The 21,274-nt window shown below is 69.8% G+C and overlaps 12 non-coding genes across 12 annotated transcripts; all 12 read left to right on the forward strand.

The window, feature by feature from the left end:
* Nucleotides 1–51: 51 nt before the first annotated feature.
* On the forward strand, nt 52–170 carry LOC132650391 (5S ribosomal RNA). The gene has a single exon (XR_009588754.1). It is a non-coding gene; the product is annotated as a 5S ribosomal RNA (ribosomal RNA).
* Nucleotides 171–1,964: 1,794 nt separating this feature from the next.
* Nucleotides 1,965–2,083, forward strand: LOC132650402 (5S ribosomal RNA). The gene has a single exon (XR_009588765.1). It is a non-coding gene; the product is annotated as a 5S ribosomal RNA (ribosomal RNA).
* A 1,784-nt stretch (nt 2,084–3,867) lies between these two features.
* On the forward strand, nt 3,868–3,986 carry LOC132650442 (5S ribosomal RNA). The gene has a single exon (XR_009588804.1). It is a non-coding gene; the product is annotated as a 5S ribosomal RNA (ribosomal RNA).
* A 1,779-nt stretch (nt 3,987–5,765) lies between these two features.
* On the forward strand, nt 5,766–5,884 carry LOC132650413 (5S ribosomal RNA). Its single transcript, XR_009588776.1, has one exon. It is a non-coding gene; the product is annotated as a 5S ribosomal RNA (ribosomal RNA).
* Nucleotides 5,885–7,654: 1,770 nt separating this feature from the next.
* Nucleotides 7,655–7,773, forward strand: LOC132650424 (5S ribosomal RNA). Its single transcript, XR_009588787.1, has one exon. It is a non-coding gene; the product is annotated as a 5S ribosomal RNA (ribosomal RNA).
* Nucleotides 7,774–9,545: 1,772 nt separating this feature from the next.
* On the forward strand, nt 9,546–9,664 carry LOC132650437 (5S ribosomal RNA). The gene has a single exon (XR_009588799.1). It is a non-coding gene; the product is annotated as a 5S ribosomal RNA (ribosomal RNA).
* A 1,789-nt stretch (nt 9,665–11,453) lies between these two features.
* Nucleotides 11,454–11,572, forward strand: LOC132650443 (5S ribosomal RNA). The gene has a single exon (XR_009588805.1). It is a non-coding gene; the product is annotated as a 5S ribosomal RNA (ribosomal RNA).
* A 1,778-nt stretch (nt 11,573–13,350) lies between these two features.
* Nucleotides 13,351–13,469, forward strand: LOC132650436 (5S ribosomal RNA). The gene has a single exon (XR_009588798.1). It is a non-coding gene; the product is annotated as a 5S ribosomal RNA (ribosomal RNA).
* Nucleotides 13,470–15,233: 1,764 nt separating this feature from the next.
* Nucleotides 15,234–15,352, forward strand: LOC132650447 (5S ribosomal RNA). The gene has a single exon (XR_009588809.1). It is a non-coding gene; the product is annotated as a 5S ribosomal RNA (ribosomal RNA).
* Nucleotides 15,353–17,142: 1,790 nt separating this feature from the next.
* On the forward strand, nt 17,143–17,261 carry LOC132650449 (5S ribosomal RNA). Its single transcript, XR_009588811.1, has one exon. It is a non-coding gene; the product is annotated as a 5S ribosomal RNA (ribosomal RNA).
* Nucleotides 17,262–19,067: 1,806 nt separating this feature from the next.
* Nucleotides 19,068–19,186, forward strand: LOC132650450 (5S ribosomal RNA). The gene has a single exon (XR_009588812.1). It is a non-coding gene; the product is annotated as a 5S ribosomal RNA (ribosomal RNA).
* Nucleotides 19,187–20,980: 1,794 nt separating this feature from the next.
* Nucleotides 20,981–21,099, forward strand: LOC132650452 (5S ribosomal RNA). Its single transcript, XR_009588814.1, has one exon. It is a non-coding gene; the product is annotated as a 5S ribosomal RNA (ribosomal RNA).
* Nucleotides 21,100–21,274: the final 175 nt, after the last annotated feature.

A 21,274-nucleotide genomic window follows, 5' to 3' on the forward strand; every position in this document is an offset into this window, starting at 1 on the left:
CGGCCGCAGGCGCGGAGCAGGCTCTTGGGCGGCGCGGAGACGGGCTCGTGCGTCTACGGCCATACCACCCTGAACGCGCCCGATCTCGTCTGATCTCGGAAGCTAAGCAGGGTCGGGCCTGGTTAGTACTTGGATGGGAGACCGCCTGGGAATACCGGGTGCTGTAGGCTTTTTTTTTCTGGCAGGAAGGAGCCTGTTTTCCAAAGGGGCTTTGCGTCGGCTTCTGCAAAGCTCTGTGGCCCGGGCCGGGCGGGGCCACGCCCAGGGCCACCCCCACGCCACCCCACCCCACCCCCCGCCAAGCCAAGGGGCGCCCCCGTCCGCCCTGGCTGCGGGCTGGCCCGGCGGAGCCAGCCAGCCAGCCCTCGGGCTGGACCCCGCACCGGGGATAGGGGGTGGCCCCAGGGCGGGGATCCCAGGACCTCAGTGGAGGGGCCGCGGGGGAGGCCGTCTTGACTCGCGTGGAGCCTTCGAACCCCACATCCTGGGCTGGTGGCGGAGCTCTGCAGAGTCCGTCAGTCCGGGCGGCTGTGTCCACGCTGCCCAACCAGAGTCTCCTCCTCCTCGTCCTCCTCCTCCTGCCTGGTGGGTCGGTGGGTGTGGGTTTTGGTGTGTGTGGGTGTGGGTGTGGGTGGGTGGGTGGGTGGGTGGCTGGGTGGGTGGGGACCTCAGCGGTTCACGGAGGAGGCAGTGTCTGAACTAGAGGAGGGAGGAGTTGGATGGACGGCTGGCTGGATGGATGATAGATGAATGATGGATGAGTGGATGGTGGATGGATGGATGGATGGATGGATGGATGGATGGATGATGGAAGAATGGATGGATGGGTGGATGGATGGATGGATAGATGATTTGTGGATGGGTTGATGGATGGAAGGATGGACTGATGATGGAAGAATGGCTGGATGGGTGGATGGATGATGGCTGGCTGGCTGGCTGGCGGCTGGCTGGCAGCACGCTTGTGGCAGTGGGCTGGGAGGGGAGGGACCACAGAGCCGGAAGAGCGGGCCCTCAAGTTCCCAAGAGAGAAGGAGCCTGAGCGGGGCCGCCAAGCACAGCCAGTGTCCCCTGCAACTGGACTCGAGCCTTGGGACGTCGGGCTGGACACGTCCTGAGGGGACGATTAGGAGGAGGAGGAGGAGGAGGAGGAGGAGGAGGAGGAGGAGGAGGAGGAGGAGGAGTTGTTGGAGACAGTTCCCCCGGGGTGAGGGAGGGATGCCGGGCGGGCACCCAAATCCGGCAAGGGCCCCGGGAGAGCACGGGCAGGGCGGCGTGTACCCGGGTTCGTCCGGGAGGATGACCCAGGCCAGCCAGCCTCCTCGCCCTCGCCCACCGTGGCACGTCCCCCGCCGGCCAGTGAGCGGTAGCCACTCGCTGAAGGCAGGGAAAGCGGCAGCAAGGGCGGGGCGGGGCGGGGCGGGGCGGGGCCTGTAACCCACGAGTGACCCCAGCGCCCCGATGGGCAGATGCCCAAGGCGACCCCCCCCACGCCTTGTCCAGCGGGGATCCAGAGAGAGGCCCACGGCTCAGACCGAGGAGGGCTCTCTCGGGCTCCGAGGCAGGGAGGGGCCTGCCTGGCCCCCGACCCAGGTGGGGCGAGTCGGGGTCCAGTGCCAAGCCCTGCCCTGGACGGCGCGGCGGGCGGCCCCGAGGCGAGGCGTCGGCGAGAGCCAAGGAGCCCTGGAGGCCCCGGCCGGGGGGTGCGGGGTGGGGGAGTGGGGTGTGGCGGGGGCAAGGCTGGCCCCTGAGCAGAGCCGAGCAGGTTCTAGGTCGCGCGCCCTCCGGCCGCCCGGCCCGTGGGCCCTGGTCCGTGCTGCGGGAGCGGGGAGGGGCTCGGGGAGGGCCCAGGGGCGGCCGGGGGGTGGGCTGGGCTCGGCTGGGCTCGGCTGTCGTCGGGGGCGGGCCGGGGAGCGCGGCCGCAGGCGCGGAGCAGGCTCTTGGGCGGCGCGGAGACGGGCTCGTGCGTCTACGGCCATACCACCCTGAACGCGCCCGATCTCGTCTGATCTCGGAAGCTAAGCAGGGTCGGGCCTGGTTAGTACTTGGATGGGAGACCGCCTGGGAATACCGGGTGCTGTAGGCTTTTTTTTTCTGGCAGGAAGGAGCCTGTTTTCCAAAGGGGCTTTGCGTCGGCTTCTGCAAAGCTCTGTGGCCCGGGCCGGGCGGGGCCACGCCCAGGGCCACCCCCACGCCACCCCACCCCACCCCCCGCCAAGCCAAGGGGCGCCCCCGTCCGCCCTGGCTGCGGGCTGGCCCGGCGGAGCCAGCCAGCCAGCCCTCGGGCTGGACCCCGCACCGGGGATAGGGGGTGGCCCCAGGGCGGGGATCCCAGGACCTCAGTGGAGGGGCCGCGGGGGAGGCCGTCTTGACTCGCGTGGAGCCTTCGAACCCCACATCCTGGGCTGGTGGCGGAGCTCTGCAGAGTCCGTCAGTCCGGGCGGCTGTGTCCACGCTGCCCAACCAGAGTCTCCTCCTCCTCGTCCTCCTCCTCCTGCCTGGTGGGTCGGTGGGTGTGGGTTTTGGTGTGTGTGGGTGTGGGTGTGGGTGGGTGGGTGGGTGGGTGGCTGGGTGGGTGGGGACCTCAGCGGTTCACGGAGGAGGCAGTGTCTGAACTAGAGGAGGGAGGAGTTGGATGGACGGCTGGCTGGATGGATGATAGATGAATGATGGATGAGTGGATGGTGGATGGATGGATGGATGGATGGATGGATGGATGGATGATGGAAGAATGGATGGATGGGTGGATGGATGGATGGATAGATGATTTGTGGATGGGTTGATGGATGGAAGGATGGACTGATGATGGAAGAATGGCTGGATGGGTGGATGGATGATGGCTGGCTGGCTGGCTGGCGGCTGGCTGGCAGCACGCTTGTGGCAGTGGGCTGGGAGGGGAGGGACCACAGAGCCGGAAGAGCGGGCCCTCAAGTTCCCAAGAGAGAAGGAGCCTGAGCGGGGCCGCCAAGCACAGCCAGTGTCCCCTGCAACTGGACTCGAGCCTTGGGACGTCGGGCTGGACACGTCCTGAGGGGACGATTAGGAGGAGGAGGAGGAGGAGGAGGAGGAGGAGGAGGAGGAGGAGGAGGAGTTGGAGACAGTTCCCCCGGGGTGAGGGAGGGATGCCGGGCGGGCACCCAAATCCGGCAAGGGCCCCGGGAGAGCACGGGCAGGGCGGCGTGTACCCGGGTTCGTCCGGGAGGATGACCCAGGCCAGCCAGCCTCCTCGCCCTCGCCCACCGTGGCACGTCCCCCGCCGGCCAGTGAGCGGTAGCCACTCGCTGAAGGCAGGGAAAGCGGCAGCAAGGGCGGGGCGGGGCGGGGCGGGGCGGGGCCTGTAACCCACGAGTGACCCCAGCGCCCCGATGGGCAGATGCCCAAGGCGACCCCCCCACGCCTTGTCCAGCGGGGATCCAGAGAGAGGCCCACGGCTCAGACCGAGGAGGGCTCTCTCGGGCTCCGAGGCAGGGAGGGGCCTGCCTGGCCCCCGACCCAGGTGGGGCGAGTCGGGGTCCAGTGCCAAGCCCTGCCCTGGACGGCGCGGCGGGCGGCCCCGAGGCGAGGCGTCGGCGAGAGCCAAGGAGCCCTGGAGGCCCCGGCCGGGGGGTGCGGGGTGGGGGAGTGGGGTGTGGCGGGGGCAAGGCTGGCCCCTGAGCAGAGCCGAGCAGGTTCTAGGTCGCGCGCCCTCCGGCCGCCCGGCCCGTGGGCCCTGGTCCGTGCTGCGGGAGCGGGGAGGGGCTCGGGGAGGGCCCAGGGGCGGCCGGGGGGTGGGCTGGGCTCGGCTGGGCTCGGCTGTCGTCGGGGGCGGGCCGGGGAGCGCGGCCGCAGGCGCGGAGCAGGCTCTTGGGCGGCGCGGAGACGGGCTCGTGCGTGTACGGCCATACCACCCTGAACGCGACCGATCTCGTCTGATCTCGGAAGCTAAGCAGGGTCGGGCCTGGTTAGTACTTGGATGGGAGACCGCCTGGGAATACCGGGTGCTGTAGGCTTTTTTTTTCTGGCAGGAAGGAGCCTGTTTTCCAAAGGGGCTTTGCGTCGGCTTCTGCAAAGCTCTGTGGCCCGGGCCGGGCGGGGCCACGCCCAGGGCCACCCCCACGCCACCCCACCCCACCCCCCGCCAAGCCAAGGGGCGCCCCCGTCCGCCCTGGCTGCGGGCTGGCCCGGCGGAGCCAGCCAGCCAGCCAGCCAGCCCTCGGGCTGGACCCCGCACCGGGGATAGGGGGTGGCCCCAGGGCGGGGATCCCAGGACCTCAGTGGAGGGGCCGCGGGGGAGGCCGTCTTGACTCGCGTGGAGCCTTCGAACCCCACATCCTGGGCTGGTGGCGGAGCTCTGCAGAGTCCGTCAGTCCGGGCGGCTGTGTCCACGCTGCCCAACCAGAGTCTCCTCCTCCTCGTCCTCCTCCTCCTGCCTGGTGGGTCGGTGGGTGTGGGTTTTGGTGTGTGTGGGTGTGGGTGTGGGTGTGGGTGGGTGGGTGGGTGGGTGGCTGGGTGGGTGGGGACCTCAGCGGTTCACGGAGGAGGCAGTGTCTGAACTAGAGGAGGGAGGAGTTGGATGGACGGCTGGCTGGATGGATGATAGATGAATGATGGATGAGTGGATGGTGGATGGATGGATGGATGGATGGATGGATGGATGGATGATGGAAGAATGGATGGATGGGTGGATGGATGGATGGATAGATGATTTGTGGATGGGTTGATGGATGGAAGGATGGACTGATGATGGAAGAATGGCTGGATGGGTGGATGGATGATGGCTGGCTGGCTGGCTGGCGGCTGGCTGGCAGCACGCTTGTGGCAGTGGGCTGGGAGGGGAGGGACCACAGAGCCGGAAGAGCGGGCCCTCAAGTTCCCAAGAGAGAAGGAGCCTGAGCGGGGCCGCCAAGCACAGCCAGTGTCCCCTGCAACTGGACTCGAGCCTTGGGACGTCGGGCTGGACACGTCCTGAGGGGACGATTAGGAGGAGGAGGAGGAGGAGGAGGAGGAGTTGGAGACAGTTCCCCCGGGGTGAGGGAGGGATGCCGGGCGGGCACCCAAATCCGGCAAGGGCCCCGGGAGAGCACGGGCAGGGCGGCGTGTACCCGGGTTCGTCCGGGAGGATGACCCAGGCCAGCCAGCCTCCTCGCCCTCGCCCACCGTGGCACGTCCCCCGCCGGCCAGTGAGCGGTAGCCACTCGCTGAAGGCAGGGAAAGCGGCAGCAAGGGCGGGGCGGGGCGGGGCGGGGCGGGGCCTGTAACCCACGAGTGACCCCAGCGCCCCGATGGGCAGATGCCCAAGGCGACCCCCCCACGCCTTGTCCAGCGGGGATCCAGAGAGAGGCCCACGGCTCAGACCGAGGAGGGCTCTCTCGGGCTCCGAGGCAGGGAGGGGCCTGCCTGGCCCCCGACCCAGGTGGGGCGAGTCGGGGTCCAGTGCCAAGCCCTGCCCTGGACGGCGCGGCGGGCGGCCCCGAGGCGAGGCGTCGGCGAGAGCCAAGGAGCCCTGGAGGCCCCGGCCGGGGGGTGCGGGGTGGGGGAGTGGGGGTGTGGCGGGGGCAAGGCTGGCCCCTGAGCAGAGCCGAGCAGGTTCTAGGTCGCGCGCCCTCCGGCCGCCCGGCCCGTGGGCCCTGGTCCGTGCTGCGGGAGCGGGGAGGGGCTCGGGGAGGGCCCAGGGGCGGCCGGGGGGGTGGGCTGGGCTCGGCTGGGCTCGGCTGTCGTCGGGGGCGGGCCGGGGAGCGCGGCCGCAGGCGCGGAGCAGGCTCTTGGGCGGCGCGGAGACGGGCTCGTGCGTCTACGGCCATACCACCCTGAACGCGCCCGATCTCGTCTGATCTCGGAAGCTAAGCAGGGTCGGGCCTGGTTAGTACTTGGATGGGAGACCGCCTGGGAATACCGGGTGCTGTAGGCTTTTTTTTTCTGGCAGGAAGGAGCCTGTTTTCCAAAGGGGCTTTGCGTCGGCTTCTGCAAAGCTCTGTGGCCCGGGCCGGGCGGGGCCACGCCCAGGGCCACCCCCACGCCACCCCACCCCACCCCCCGCCAAGCCAAGGGGCGCCCCCGTCCGCCCTGGCTGCGGGCTGGCCCGGCGGAGCCAGCCAGCCAGCCCTCGGGCTGGACCCCGCACCGGGGATAGGGGGTGGCCCCAGGGCGGGGATCCCAGGACCTCAGTGGAGGGGCCGCGGGGGAGGCCGTCTTGACTCGCGTGGAGCCTTCGAACCCCACATCCTGGGCTGGTGGCGGAGCTCTGCAGAGTCCGTCAGTCCGGGCGGCTGTGTCCACGCTGCCCAACCAGAGTCTCCTCCTCCTCGTCCTCCTCCTCCTGCCTGGTGGGTCGGTGGGTGTGGGTTTTGGTGTGTGTGGGTGTGGGTGTGGGTGTGGGTGGGTGGGTGGGTGGGTGGCTGGGTGGGTGGGGACCTCAGCGGTTCACGGAGGAGGCAGTGTCTGAACTAGAGGAGGGAGGAGTTGGATGGACGGCTGGCTGGATGGATGATAGATGAATGATGGATGAGTGGATGGTGGATGGATGGATGGATGGATGGATGGATGGATGGATGATGGAAGAATGGATGGATGGGTGGATGGATGGATGGATAGATGATTTGTGGATGGGTTGATGGATGGAAGGATGGACTGATGATGGAAGAATGGCTGGATGGGTGGATGGATGATGGCTGGCTGGCTGGCTGGCGGCTGGCTGGCAGCACGCTTGTGGCAGTGGGCTGGGAGGGGAGGGACCACAGAGCCGGAAGAGCGGGCCCTCAAGTTCCCAAGAGAGAAGGAGCCTGAGCGGGGCCGCCAAGCACAGCCAGTGTCCCCTGCAACTGGACTCGAGCCTTGGGACGTCGGGCTGGACACGTCCTGAGGGGACGATTAGGAGGAGGAGGAGGAGGAGGAGGAGGAGTTGGAGACAGTTCCCCCGGGGTGAGGGAGGGATGCCGGGCGGGCACCCAAATCCGGCAAGGGCCCCGGGAGAGCACGGGCAGGGCGGCGTGTACCCGGGTTCGTCCGGGAGGATGACCCAGGCCAGCCAGCCTCCTCGCCCTCGCCCACCGTGGCACGTCCCCCGCCGGCCAGTGAGCGGTAGCCACTCGCTGAAGGCAGGGAAAGCGGCAGCAAGGGCGGGGCGGGGCGGGGCGGGGCGGGGCCTGTAACCCACGAGTGACCCCAGCGCCCCGATGGGCAGATGCCCAAGGCGACCCCCCCACGCCTTGTCCAGCGGGGATCCAGAGAGAGGCCCACGGCTCAGACCGAGGAGGGCTCTCTCGGGCTCCGAGGCAGGGAGGGGCCTGCCTGGCCCCCGACCCAGGTGGGGCGAGTCGGGGTCCAGTGCCAAGCCCTGCCCTGGACGGCGCGGCGGGCGGCCCCGAGGCGAGGCGTCGGCGAGAGCCAAGGAGCCCTGGAGGCCCCGGCCGGGGGGTGCGGGGTGGGGGAGTGGGGGTGTGGCGGGGGCAAGGCTGGCCCCTGAGCAGAGCCGAGCAGGTTCTAGGTCGCGCGCCCTCCGGCCGCCCGGCCCGTGGGCCCTGGTCCGTGCTGCGGGAGCGGGGAGGGGCTCGGGGAGGGCCCAGGGGCGGCCGGGGGGTGGGCTGGGCTCGGCTGGGCTCGGCTGTCGTCGGGGGCGGGCCGGGGAGCGCGGCCGCAGGCGCGGAGCAGGCTCTTGGGCGGCGCGGAGACGGGCTCGTGCGTCTACGGCCATACCACCCTGAACGCGCCCGATCTCGTCTGATCTCGGAAGCTAAGCAGGGTCGGGCCTGGTTAGTACTTGGATGGGAGACCGCCTGGGAATACCGGGTGCTGTAGGCTTTTTTTTTCTGGCAGGAAGGAGCCTGTTTTCCAAAGGGGCTTTGCGTCGGCTTCTGCAAAGCTCTGTGGCCCGGGCCGGGCGGGGCCACGCCCAGGGCCACCCCCACGCCACCCCACCCCACCCCCCGCCAAGCCAAGGGGCGCCCCCGTCCGCCCTGGCTGCGGGCTGGCCCGGCGGAGCCAGCCAGCCAGCCAGCCAGCCCTCGGGCTGGACCCCGCACCGGGGATAGGGGGTGGCCCCAGGGCGGGGATCCCAGGACCTCAGTGGAGGGGCCGCGGGGGAGGCCGTCTTGACTCGCGTGGAGCCTTCGAACCCCACATCCTGGGCTGGTGGCGGAGCTCTGCAGAGTCCGTCAGTCCGGGCGGCTGTGTCCACGCTGCCCAACCAGAGTCTCCTCCTCCTCGTCCTCCTCCTCCTGCCTGGTGGGTCGGTGGGTGTGGGTTTTGGTGTGTGTGGGTGTGGGTGTGGGTGGGTGGGTGGGTGGGTGGCTGGGTGGGTGGGGACCTCAGCGGTTCACGGAGGAGGCAGTGTCTGAACTAGAGGAGGGAGGAGTTGGATGGACGGCTGGCTGGATGGATGATAGATGAATGATGGATGAGTGGATGGTGGATGGATGGATGGATGGATGGATGGATGGATGGATGATGGAAGAATGGATGGATGGGTGGATGGATGGATGGATAGATGATTTGTGGATGGGTTGATGGATGGAAGGATGGACTGATGATGGAAGAATGGCTGGATGGGTGGATGGATGATGGCTGGCTGGCTGGCTGGCGGCTGGCTGGCAGCACGCTTGTGGCAGTGGGCTGGGAGGGGAGGGACCACAGAGCCGGAAGAGCGGGCCCTCAAGTTCCCAAGAGAGAAGGAGCCTGAGCGGGGCCGCCAAGCACAGCCAGTGTCCCCTGCAACTGGACTCGAGCCTTGGGACGTCGGGCTGGACACGTCCTGAGGGGACGATTAGGAGGAGGAGGAGGAGGAGGAGGAGGAGTTGGAGACAGTTCCCCCGGGGTGAGGGAGGGATGCCGGGCGGGCACCCAAATCCGGCAAGGGCCCCGGGAGAGCACGGGCAGGGCGGCGTGTACCCGGGTTCGTCCGGGAGGATGACCCAGGCCAGCCAGCCTCCTCGCCCTCGCCCACCGTGGCACGTCCCCCGCCGGCCAGTGAGCGGTAGCCACTCGCTGAAGGCAGGGAAAGCGGCAGCAAGGGCGGGGCGGGGCGGGGCGGGGCGGGGCCTGTAACCCACGAGTGACCCCAGCGCCCCGATGGGCAGATGCCCAAGGCGACCCCCCCACGCCTTGTCCAGCGGGGATCCAGAGAGAGGCCCACGGCTCAGACCGAGGAGGGCTCTCTCGGGCTCCGAGGCAGGGAGGGGCCTGCCTGGCCCCCGACCCAGGTGGGGGCGAGTCGGGGTCCAGTGCCAAGCCCTGCCCTGGACGGCGCGGCGGGCGGCCCCGAGGCGAGGCGTCGGCGAGAGCCAAGGAGCCCTGGAGGCCCCGGCCGGGGGGTGCGGGGTGGGGGAGTGGGGTGTGGCGGGGGCAAGGCTGGCCCCTGAGCAGAGCCGAGCAGGTTCTAGGTCGCGCGCCCTCCGGCCGCCCGGCCCGTGGGCCCTGGTCCGTGCTGCGGGAGCGGGGAGGGGCTCGGGGAGGGCCCAGGGGCGGCCGGGGGGTGGGCTGGGCTCGGCTGGGCTCGGCTGTCGTCGGGGGCGGGCCGGGGAGCGCGGCCGCAGGCGCGGAGCAGGCTCTTGGGCGGCGCGGAGACGGGCTCGTGCGTGTACGGCCATACCACCCTGAACGCGCCCGATCTCGTCTGATCTCGGAAGCTAAGCAGGGTCGGGCCTGGTTAGTACTTGGATGGGAGACCGCCTGGGAATACCGGGTGCTGTAGGCTTTTTTTTTCTGGCAGGAAGGAGCCTGTTTTCCAAAGGGGCTTTGCGTCGGCTTCTGCAAAGCTCTGTGGCCCGGGCCGGGCGGGGCCACGCCCAGGGCCACCCCCACGCCACCCCACCCCACCCCCCGCCAAGCCAAGGGGCGCCCCCGTCCGCCCTGGCTGCGGGCTGGCCCGGCGGAGCCAGCCAGCCAGCCCTCGGGCTGGACCCCGCACCGGGGATAGGGGGTGGCCCCAGGGCGGGGATCCCAGGACCTCAGTGGAGGGGCCGCGGGGGAGGCCGTCTTGACTCGCGTGGAGCCTTCGAACCCCACATCCTGGGCTGGTGGCGGAGCTCTGCAGAGTCCGTCAGTCCGGGCGGCTGTGTCCACGCTGCCCAACCAGAGTCTCCTCCTCCTCGTCCTCCTCCTCCTGCCTGGTGGGTCGGTGGGTGTGGGTTTTGGTGTGTGTGGGTGTGGGTGTGGGTGGGTGGGTGGGTGGGTGGCTGGGTGGGTGGGGACCTCAGCGGTTCACGGAGGAGGCAGTGTCTGAACTAGAGGAGGGAGGAGTTGGATGGACGGCTGGCTGGATGGATGATAGATGAATGATGGATGAGTGGATGGTGGATGGATGGATGGATGGATGGATGGATGGATGGATGATGGAAGAATGGATGGATGGGTGGATGGATGGATGGATAGATGATTTGTGGATGGGTTGATGGATGGAAGGATGGACTGATGATGGAAGAATGGCTGGATGGGTGGATGGATGATGGCTGGCTGGCTGGCTGGCGGCTGGCTGGCAGCACGCTTGTGGCAGTGGGCTGGGAGGGGAGGGACCACAGAGCCGGAAGAGCGGGCCCTCAAGTTCCCAAGAGAGAAGGAGCCTGAGCGGGGCCGCCAAGCACAGCCAGTGTCCCCTGCAACTGGACTCGAGCCTTGGGACGTCGGGCTGGACACGTCCTGAGGGGACGATTAGGAGGAGGAGGAGGAGGAGGAGGAGGAGGAGGAGGAGGAGGAGGAGGAGGAGTTGGAGACAGTTCCCCCGGGGTGAGGGAGGGATGCCGGGCGGGCACCCAAATCCGGCAAGGGCCCCGGGAGAGCACGGGCAGGGCGGCGTGTACCCGGGTTCGTCCGGGAGGATGACCCAGGCCAGCCAGCCTCCTCGCCCTCGCCCACCGTGGCACGTCCCCCGCCGGCCAGTGAGCGGTAGCCACTCGCTGAAGGCAGGGAAAGCGGCAGCAAGGGCGGGGCGGGGCGGGGCGGGGCGGGGCCTGTAACCCACGAGTGACCCCAGCGCCCCGATGGGCAGATGCCCAAGGCGACCCCCCCACGCCTTGTCCAGCGGGGATCCAGAGAGAGGCCCACGGCTCAGACCGAGGAGGGCTCTCTCGGGCTCCGAGGCAGGGAGGGGCCTGCCTGGCCCCCGACCCAGGTGGGGCGAGTCGGGGTCCAGTGCCAAGCCCTGCCCTGGACGGCGCGGCGGGCGGCCCCGAGGCGAGGCGTCGGCGAGAGCCAAGGAGCCCTGGAGGCCCCGGCCGGGGGGTGCGGGGTGGGGGAGTGGGGTGTGGCGGGGGGCAAGGCTGGCCCCTGAGCAGAGCCGAGCAGGTTCTAGGTCGCGCGCCCTCCGGCCGCCCGGCCCGTGGGCCCTGGTCCGTGCTGCGGGAGCGGGGAGGGGCTCGGGGAGGGCCCAGGGGCGGCCGGGGGGTGGGCTGGGCTCGGCTGGGCTCGGCTGTCGTCGGGGGCGGGCCGGGGGAGCGCGGCCGCAGGCGCGGAGCAGGCTCTTGGGCGGCGCGGAGACGGGCTCGTGCGTGTACGGCCATACCACCCTGAACGCGACCGATCTCGTCTGATCTCGGAAGCTAAGCAGGGTCGGGCCTGGTTAGTACTTGGATGGGAGACCGCCTGGGAATACCGGGTGCTGTAGGCTTTTTTTTTCTGGCAGGAAGGAGCCTGTTTTCCAAAGGGGCTTTGCGTCGGCTTCTGCAAAGCTCTGTGGCCCGGGCCGGGCGGGGCCACGCCCAGGGCCACCCCCACGCCACCCCACCCCACCCCCCGCCAAGCCAAGGGGCGCCCCCGTCCGCCCTGGCTGCGGGCTGGCCCGGCGGAGCCAGCCAGCCAGCCAGCCAGCCCTCGGGCTGGACCCCGCACCGGGGATAGGGGGGTGGCCCCAGGGCGGGGATCCCAGGACCTCAGTGGAGGGGCCGCGGGGGAGGCCGTCTTGACTCGCGTGGAGCCTTCGAACCCCACATCCTGGGCTGGTGGCGGAGCTCTGCAGAGTCCGTCAGTCCGGGCGGCTGTGTCCACGCTGCCCAACCAGAGTCTCCTCCTCCTCGTCCTCCTCCTCCTGCCTGGTGGGTCGGTGGGTGTGGGTTTTGGTGTGTGTGGGTGTGGGTGTGGGTGTGGGTGGGTGGGTGGGTGGGTGGCTGGGTGGGTGGGGACCTCAGCGGTTCACGGAGGAGGCAGTGTCTGAACTAGAGGAGGGAGGAGTTGGATGGACGGCTGGCTGGATGGATGATAGATGAATGATGGATGAGTGGATGGTGGATGGATGGATGGATGGATGGATGGATGGATGGATGATGGAAGAATGGATGGATGGGTGGATGGATGGATGGATAGATGATTTGTGGATGGGTTGATGGATGGAAGGATGGACTGATGATGGAAGAATGGCTGGATGGGTGGATGGATGATGGCTGGCTGGCTGGCTGGCGGCTGGCTGGCAGCACGCTTGTGGCAGTGGGCTGGGAGGGGAGGGACCACAGAGCCGGAAGAGCGGGCCCTCAAGTTCCCAAGAGAGAAGGAGCCTGAGCGGGGCCGCCAAGCACAGCCAGTGTCCCCTGCAACTGGACTCGAGCCTTGGGACGTCGGGCTGGACACGTCCTGAGGGGACGATTAGGAGGAGGAGGAGGAGGAGGAGGAGGAGTTGGAGACAGTTCCCCCGGGGTGAGGGAGGGATGCCGGGCGGGCACCCAAATCCGGCAAGGGCCCCGGGAGAGCACGGGCAGGGCGGCGTGTACCCGGGTTCGTCCGGGAGGATGACCCAGGCCAGCCAGCCTCCTCGCCCTCGCCCACCGTGGCACGTCCCCCGCCGGCCAGTGAGCGGTAGCCACTCGCTGAAGGCAGGGAAAGCGGCAGCAAGGGCGGGGCGGGGCGGGGCGGGGCGGGGCCTGTAACCCACGAGTGACCCCAGCGCCCCGATGGGCAGATGCCCAAGGCGACCCCCCCACGCCTTGTCCAGCGGGGATCCAGAGAGAGGCCCACGGCTCAGACCGAGGAGGGCTCTCTCGGGCTCCGAGGCAGGGAGGGGCCTGCCTGGCCCCCGACCCAGGTGGGGCGAGTCGGGGTCCAGTGCCAAGCCCTGCCCTGGACGGCGCGGCGGGCGGCCCCGAGGCGAGGCGTCGGCGAGAGCCAAGGAGCCCTGGAGGCCCCGGCCGGGGGGTGCGGGGTGGGGGAGTGGGGTGTGGCGGGGGCAAGGCTGGCCCCTGAGCAGAGCCGAGCAGGTTCTAGGTCGCGCGCCCTCCGGCCGCCCGGCCCGTGGGCCCTGGTCCGTGCTGCGGGAGCGGGGAGGGGCTCGGGGAGGGCCCAGGGGCGGCCGGGGGGTGGGCTGGGCTCGGCTGGGCTCGGCTGTCGTCGGGGGCGGGCCGGGGAGCGCGGCCGCAGGCGCGGAGCAGGCTCTTGGGCGGCGCGGAGACGGGCTCGTGCGTCTACGGCCATACCACCCTGAACGCGCCCGATCTCGTCTGATCTCGGAAGCTAAGCAGGGTCGGGCCTGGTTAGTACTTGGATGGGAGACCGCCTGGGAATACCGGGTGCTGTAGGCTTTTTTTTTCTGGCAGGAAGGAGCCTGTTTTCCAAAGGGGCTTTGCGTCGGCTTCTGCAAAGCTCTGTGGCCCGGGCCGGGCGGGGCCACGCCCAGGGCCACCCCCACGCCACCCCACCCCACCCCCCGCCAAGCCAAGGGGCGCCCCCGTCCGCCCTGGCTGCGGGCTGGCCCGGCGGAGCCAGCCAGCCAGCCCTCGGGCTGGACCCCGCACCGGGGATAGGGGGTGGCCCCAGGGCGGGGATCCCAGGACCTCAGTGGAGGGGCCGCGGGGGAGGCCGTCTTGACTCGCGTGGAGCCTTCGAACCCCACATCCTGGGCTGGTGGCGGAGCTCTGCAGAGTCCGTCAGTCCGGGCGGCTGTGTCCACGCTGCCCAACCAGAGTCTCCTCCTCCTCGTCCTCCTCCTCCTGCCTGGTGGGTCGGTGGGTGTGGGTTTTGGTGTGTGTGGGTGTGGGTGTGGGTGGGTGGGTGGGTGGGTGGCTGGGTGGGTGGGGACCTCAGCGGTTCACGGAGGAGGCAGTGTCTGAACTAGAGGAGGGAGGAGTTGGATGGACGGCTGGCTGGATGGATGATAGATGAATGATGGATGAGTGGATGGTGGATGGATGGATGGATGGATGGATGGATGGATGGATGATGGAAGAATGGATGGATGGGTGGATGGATGGATGGATAGATGATTTGTGGATGGGTTGATGGATGGAAGGATGGACTGATGATGGAAGAATGGCTGGATGGGTGGATGGATGATGGCTGGCTGGCTGGCTGGCGGCTGGCTGGCAGCACGCTTGTGGCAGTGGGCTGGGAGGGGAGGGACCACAGAGCCGGAAGAGCGGGCCCTCAAGTTCCCAAGAGAGAAGGAGCCTGAGCGGGGCCGCCAAGCACAGCCAGTGTCCCCTGCAACTGGACTCGAGCCTTGGGACGTCGGGCTGGACACGTCCTGAGGGGACGATTAGGAGGAGGAGGAGGAGGAGGAGGAGGAGTTGGAGACAGTTCCCCCGGGGTGAGGGAGGGATGCCGGGCGGGCACCCAAATCCGGCAAGGGCCCCGGGAGAGCACGGGCAGGGCGGCGTGTACCCGGGTTCGTCCGGGAGGATGACCCAGGCCAGCCAGCCTCCTCGCCCTCGCCCACCGTGGCACGTCCCCCGCCGGCCAGTGAGCGGTAGCCACTCGCTGAAGGCAGGGAAAGCGGCAGCAAGGGCGGGGCGGGGCGGGGCGGGGCGGGGCCTGTAACCCACGAGTGACCCCAGCGCCCCGATGGGCAGATGCCCAAGGCGACCCCCCCCACGCCTTGTCCAGCGGGGATCCAGAGAGAGGCCCACGGCTCAGACCGAGGAGGGCTCTCTCGGGCTCCGAGGCAGGGAGGGGCCTGCCTGGCCCCCGACCCAGGTGGGGCGAGTCGGGGTCCAGTGCCAAGCCCTGCCCTGGACGGCGCGGCGGGCGGCCCCGAGGCGAGGCGTCGGCGAGAGCCAAGGAGCCCTGGAGGCCCCGGCCGGGGGGTGCGGGGTGGGGGAGTGGGGTGTGGCGGGGGCAAGGCTGGCCCCTGAGCAGAGCCGAGCAGGTTCTAGGTCGCGCGCCCTCCGGCCGCCCGGCCCGTGGGCCCTGGTCCGTGCTGCGGGAGCGGGGAGGGGCTCGGGGAGGGCCCAGGGGCGGCCGGGGGGTGGGCTGGGCTCGGCTGGGCTCGGCTGTCGTCGGGGGCGGGCCGGGGAGCGCGGCCGCAGGCGCGGAGCAGGCTCTTGGGCGGCGCGGAGACGGGCTCGTGCGTCTACGGCCATACCACCCTGAACGCGCCCGATCTCGTCTGATCTCGGAAGCTAAGCAGGGTCGGGCCTGGTTAGTACTTGGATGGGAGACCGCCTGGGAATACCGGGTGCTGTAGGCTTTTTTTTTCTGGCAGGAAGGAGCCTGTTTTCCAAAGGGGCTTTGCGTCGGCTTCTGCAAAGCTCTGTGGCCCGGGCCGGGCGGGGCCACGCCCAGGGCCACCCCCACGCCACCCCACCCCACCCCCCGCCAAGCCAAGGGGCGCCCCCGTCCGCCCTGGCTGCGGGCTGGCCCGGCGGAGCCAGCCAGCCAGCCCTCGGGCTGGACCCCGCACCGGGGATAGGGGGTGGCCCCAGGGCGGGGATCCCAGGACCTCAGTGGAGGGGCCGCGGGGGAGGCCGTCTTGACTCGCGTGGAGCCTTCGAACCCCACATCCTGGGCTGGTGGCGGAGCTCTGCAGAGTCCGTCAGTCCGGGCGGCTGTGTCCACGCTGCCCAACCAGAGTCTCCTCCTCCTCGTCCTCCTCCTCCTGCCTGGTGGGTCGGTGGGTGTGGGTTTTGGTGTGTGTGGGTGTGGGTGTGGGTGGGTGGGTGGGTGGGTGGCTGGGTGGGTGGGGACCTCAGCGGTTCACGGAGGAGGCAGTGTCTGAACTAGAGGAGGGAGGAGTTGGATGGACGGCTGGCTGGATGGATGATAGATGAATGATGGATGAGTGGATGGTGGATGGATGGATGGATGGATGGATGGATGGATGGATGATGGAAGAATGGATGGATGGGTGGATGGATGGATGGATAGATGATTTGTGGATGGGTTGATGGATGGAAGGATGGACTGATGATGGAAGAATGGCTGGATGGGTGGATGGATGATGGCTGGCTGGCTGGCTGGCGGCTGGCTGGCAGCACGCTTGTGGCAGTGGGCTGGGAGGGGAGGGACCACAGAGCCGGAAGAGCGGGCCCTCAAGTTCCCAAGAGAGAAGGAGCCTGAGCGGGGCCGCCAAGCACAGCCAGTGTCCCCTGCAACTGGACTCGAGCCTTGGGACGTCGGGCTGGACACGTCCTGAGGGGACGATTAGGAGGAGGAGGAGGAGGAGGAGGAGGAGGAGGAGGAGGAGGAGGAGGAGGAGGAGTTGGAGACAGTTCCCCCGGGGTGAGGGAGGGATGCCGGGCGGGCACCCAAATCCGGCAAGGGCCCCGGGAGAGCACGGGCAGGGCGGCGTGTACCCGGGTTCGTCCGGGAGGATGACCCAGGCCAGCCAGCCTCCTCGCCCTCGCCCACCGTGGCACGTCCCCCGCCGGCCAGTGAGCGGTAGCCACTCGCTGAAGGCAGGGAAAGCGGCAGCAAGGGCGGGGCGGGGCGGGGCGGGGCGGGGCCTGTAACCCACGAGTGACCCCAGCGCCCCGATGGGCAGATGCCCAAGGCGACCCCCCCACGCCTTGTCCAGCGGGGATCCAGAGAGAGGCCCACGGCTCAGACCGAGGAGGGCTCTCTCGGGCTCCGAGGCAGGGAGGGGCCTGCCTGGCCCCCGACCCAGGTGGGGCGAGTCGGGGTCCAGTGCCAAGCCCTGCCCTGGACGGCGCGGCGGGCGGCCCCGAGGCGAGGCGTCGGCGAGAGCCAAGGAGCCCTGGAGGCCCCGGCCGGGGGGTGCGGGGTGGGGGAGTGGGGTGTGGCGGGGGCAAGGCTGGCCCCTGAGCAGAGCCGAGCAGGTTCTAGGTCGCGCGCCCTCCGGCCGCCCGGCCCGTGGGCCCTGGTCCGTGCTGCGGGAGCGGGGAGGGGCTCGGGGAGGGCCCAGGGGCGGCCGGGGGGTGGGCTGGGCTCGGCTGGGCTCGGCTGTCGTCGGGGGCGGGCCGGGGAGCGCGGCCGCAGGCGCGGAGCAGGCTCTTGGGCGGCGCGGAGACGGGCTCGTGCGTCTACGGCCATACCACCCTGAACGCGCCCGATCTCGTCTGATCTCGGAAGCTAAGCAGGGTCGGGCCTGGTTAGTACTTGGATGGGAGACCGCCTGGGAATACCGGGTGCTGTAGGCTTTTTTTTTCTGGCAGGAAGGAGCCTGTTTTCCAAAGGGGCTTTGCGTCGGCTTCTGCAAAGCTCTGTGGCCCGGGCCGGGCGGGGCCACGCCCAGGGCCACCCCCACGCCACCCCACCCCACCCCCCGCCAAGCCAAGGGGCGCCCCCGTCCGCCCTGGCTGCGGGCTGGCCCGGCGGAGCCAGCCAGCCAGCCAGCCAGCCCTCGGGCTGGACCCCGCACCGGGGATAGGGGGTGGCCCCAGGGCGGGGATCCCAGGACCTCAGTGGAGGGGCCGCGGGGGAGGCCGTCTTGACTCGCGTGGAGCCTTCGAACCCCACATCCTGGGCTGGTGGCGGAGCTCTGCAGAGTCCGTCAGTCCGGGCGGCTGTGTCCACGCTGCCCAACCAGAGTCTCCTCCTCCTCGTCCTCCTCCTCCTGCCTGGTGGGTCGGTGGGTGTGGGTTTTGGTGTGTGTGGGTGTGGGTGTGGGTGTGGGTGGGTGGGTGGGTGGGTGGCTGGGTGGGTGGGGACCTCAGCGGTTCACGGAGGAGGCAGTGTCTGAACTAGAGGAGGGAGGAGTTGGATGGACGGCTGGCTGGATGGATGATAGATGAATGATGGATGAGTGGATGGTGGATGGATGGATGGATGGATGGATGGATGGATGGATGGATGATGGAAGAATGGATGGATGGGTGGATGGATGGATGGATAGATGATTTGTGGATGGGTTGATGGATGGAAGGATGGACTGATGATGGAAGAATGGCTGGATGGGTGGATGGATGATGGCTGGCTGGCTGGCTGGCGGCTGGCTGGCAGCACGCTTGTGGCAGTGGGCTGGGAGGGGAGGGACCACAGAGCCGGAAGAGCGGGCCCTCAAGTTCCCAAGAGAGAAGGAGCCTGAGCGGGGCCGCCAAGCACAGCCAGTGTCCCCTGCAACTGGACTCGAGCCTTGGGACGTCGGGCTGGACACGTCCTGAGGGGACGATTAGGAGGAGGAGGAGGAGGAGGAGGAGGAGGAGGAGGAGGAGGAGGAGGAGGAGTTGGAGACAGTTCCCCCGGGGTGAGGGAGGGATGCCGGGCGGGCACCCAAATCCGGCAAGGGCCCCGGGAGAGCACGGGCAGGGCGGCGTGTACCCGGGTTCGTCCGGGAGGATGACCCAGGCCAGCCAGCCTCCTCGCCCTCGCCCACCGTGGCACGTCCCCCGCCGGCCAGTGAGCGGTAGCCACTCGCTGAAGGCAGGGAAAGCGGCAGCAAGGGCGGGGCGGGGCGGGGCGGGGCGGGGCCTGTAACCCACGAGTGACCCCAGCGCCCCGATGGGCAGATGCCCAAGGCGACCCCCCCACGCCTTGTCCAGCGGGGATCCAGAGAGAGGCCCACGGCTCAGACCGAGGAGGGCTCTCTCGGGCTCCGAGGCAGGGAGGGGCCTGCCTGGCCCCCGACCCAGGTGGGGCGAGTCGGGGTCCAGTGCCAAGCCCTGCCCTGGACGGCGCGGCGGGCGGCCCCGAGGCGAGGCGTCGGCGAGAGCCAAGGAGCCCTGGAGGCCCCGGCCGGGGGGGTGCGGGGTGGGGGAGTGGGGTGTGGCGGGGGCAAGGCTGGCCCCTGAGCAGAGCCGAGCAGGTTCTAGGTCGCGCGCCCTCCGGCCGCCCGGCCCGTGGGCCCTGGTCCGTGCTGCGGGAGCGGGGAGGGGCTCGGGGAGGGCCCAGGGGCGGCCGGGGGGTGGGCTGGGCTCGGCTGGGCTCGGCTGTCGTCGGGGGCGGGCCGGGGAGCGCGGCCGCAGGCGCGGAGCAGGCTCTTGGGCGGCGCGGAGACGGGCTCGTGCGTCTACGGCCATACCACCCTGAACGCGCCCGATCTCGTCTGATCTCGGAAGCTAAGCAGGGTCGGGCCTGGTTAGTACTTGGATGGGAGACCGCCTGGGAATACCGGGTGCTGTAGGCTTTTTTTTTCTGGCAGGAAGGAGCCTGTTTTCCAAAGGGGCTTTGCGTCGGCTTCTGCAAAGCTCTGTGGCCCGGGCCGGGCGGGGCCACGCCCAGGGCCACCCCCACGCCACCCCACCCCACCCCCCGCCAAGCCAAGGGGCGCCCCCGTCCGCCCTGGCTGCGGGCTGGCCCGGCGGAGCCAGCCAGCCAGCCCTCGGGCTGGACCCCGCACCGGGGATAGGGGGTGGCCCCAGGGCGGGGATCCCAGGACCTCAGTGGAGGGGCCGCGGGGGAGGCCGTCTTGACTCGCGTGGAGCCTTCGAACCCCACATCCTGGGCTGGTGGCGGAGCTCTGCAGAGTCCGTCAGTCCGGGCGGCTGTGTCCACGCTGCCCAACCAGAGTCTCCTCCTCCTCGTCCTCCTCCTCCTGCCTGGTGGGTCGGTGGGTGTGGGTTTTGGTGTGTGTGGGTGTGGGTGTGGGTGGGTGGGTGGGTGGGTGGCTGGGTGGGTGGGGACCTCAGCGGTTCACGGAGGAGGCAGTGTCTGAACTAGAGGAGGGAGGAGTTGGATGGACGGCTGGCTGGATGGATGATAGATGAATGATGGATGAGTGGATGGTGGATGGATGGATGGATGGATGGATGGATGGATGGATGATGGAAGAATGGATGGATGGGTGGATGGATGGATGGATAGATGATTTGTGGATGGGTTGATGGATGGAAGGATGGACTGATGATGGAAGAATGGCTGGATGGGTGGATGGATGATGGCTGGCTGGCTGGCTGGCGGCTGGCTGGCAGCACGCTTGTGGCAGTGGGCTGGGAGGGGAGGGACCACAGAGCCGGAAGAGCGGGCCCTCAAGTTCCCAAGAGAGAAGGAGCCTGAGCGGGGCCGCCAAGCACAGCCAGTGTCCCCTGCAACTGGACTCGAGCCTTGGGACGTCGGGCTGGACACGTCCTGAGGGGACGATTAGGAGGAGGAGGAGGAGGAGGAGGAGGAGGAGGAGGAGGAGGAGGAGGAGGAGGAGGAGTTGGAGACAGTTCCCCCGGGGTGAGGGAGGGATGCCGGGCGGGCACCCAAATCCGGCAAGGGCCCCGGGAGAGCACGGGCAGGGCGGCGTGTACCCGGGTTCGTCCGGGAGGATGACCCAGGCCAGCCAGCCTCCTCGCCCTCGCCCACCGTGGCACGTCCCCCGCCGGCCAGTGAGCGGTAGCCACTCGCTGAAGGCAGGGAAAGCGGCAGCAAGGGCGGGGCGGGGCGGGGCGGGGCGGGGCCTGTAACCCACGAGTGACCCCAGCGCCCCGATGGGCAGATGCCCAAGGCGACCCCCCCACGCCTTGTCCAGCGGGGATCCAGAGAGAGGCCCACGGCTCAGACCGAGGAGGGCTCTCTCGGGCTCCGAGGCAGGGAGGGGCCTGCCTGGCCCCCGACCCAGGTGGGGCGAGTCGGGGTCCAGTGCCAAGCCCTGCCCTGGACGGCGCGGCGGGCGGCCCCGAGGCGAGGCGTCGGCGAGAGCCAAGGAGCCCTGGAGGCCCCGGCCGGGGGGTGCGGGGTGGGGGGAGTGGGGTGTGGCGGGGGCAAGGCTGGCCCCTGAGCAGAGCCGAGCAGGTTCTAGGTCGCGCGCCCTCCGGCCGCCCGGCCCGTGGGCCCTGGTCCGTGCTGCGGGAGCGGGGAGGGGCTCGGGGAGGGCCCAGGGGCGGCCGGGGGGTGGGCTGGGCTCGGCTGGGCTCGGCTGTCGTCGGGGGCGGGCCGGGGAGCGCGGCCGCAGGCGCGGAGCAGGCTCTTGGGCGGCGCGGAGACGGGCTCGTGCGTCTACGGCCATACCACCCTGAACGCGCCCGATCTCGTCTGATCTCGGAAGCTAAGCAGGGTCGGGCCTGGTTAGTACTTGGATGGGAGACCGCCTGGGAATACCGGGTGCTGTAGGCTTTTTTTTTCTGGCAGGAAGGAGCCTGTTTTCCAAAGGGGCTTTGCGTCGGCTTCTGCAAAGCTCTGTGGCCCGGGCCGGGCGGGGCCACGCCCAGGGCCACCCCCCACGCCACCCCACCCCACCCCCCGCCAAGCCAAGGGGCGCCCCCGTCCGCCCTGGCTGCGGGCTGGCCCG

The sequence above is a fragment of the Meriones unguiculatus genome (genome assembly GCF_030254825.1).
Source record: "Meriones unguiculatus strain TT.TT164.6M chromosome 10 unlocalized genomic scaffold, Bangor_MerUng_6.1 Chr10_unordered_Scaffold_79, whole genome shotgun sequence".
Classification (NCBI taxonomy): Eukaryota; Metazoa; Chordata; class Mammalia; order Rodentia; family Muridae; genus Meriones; species Meriones unguiculatus.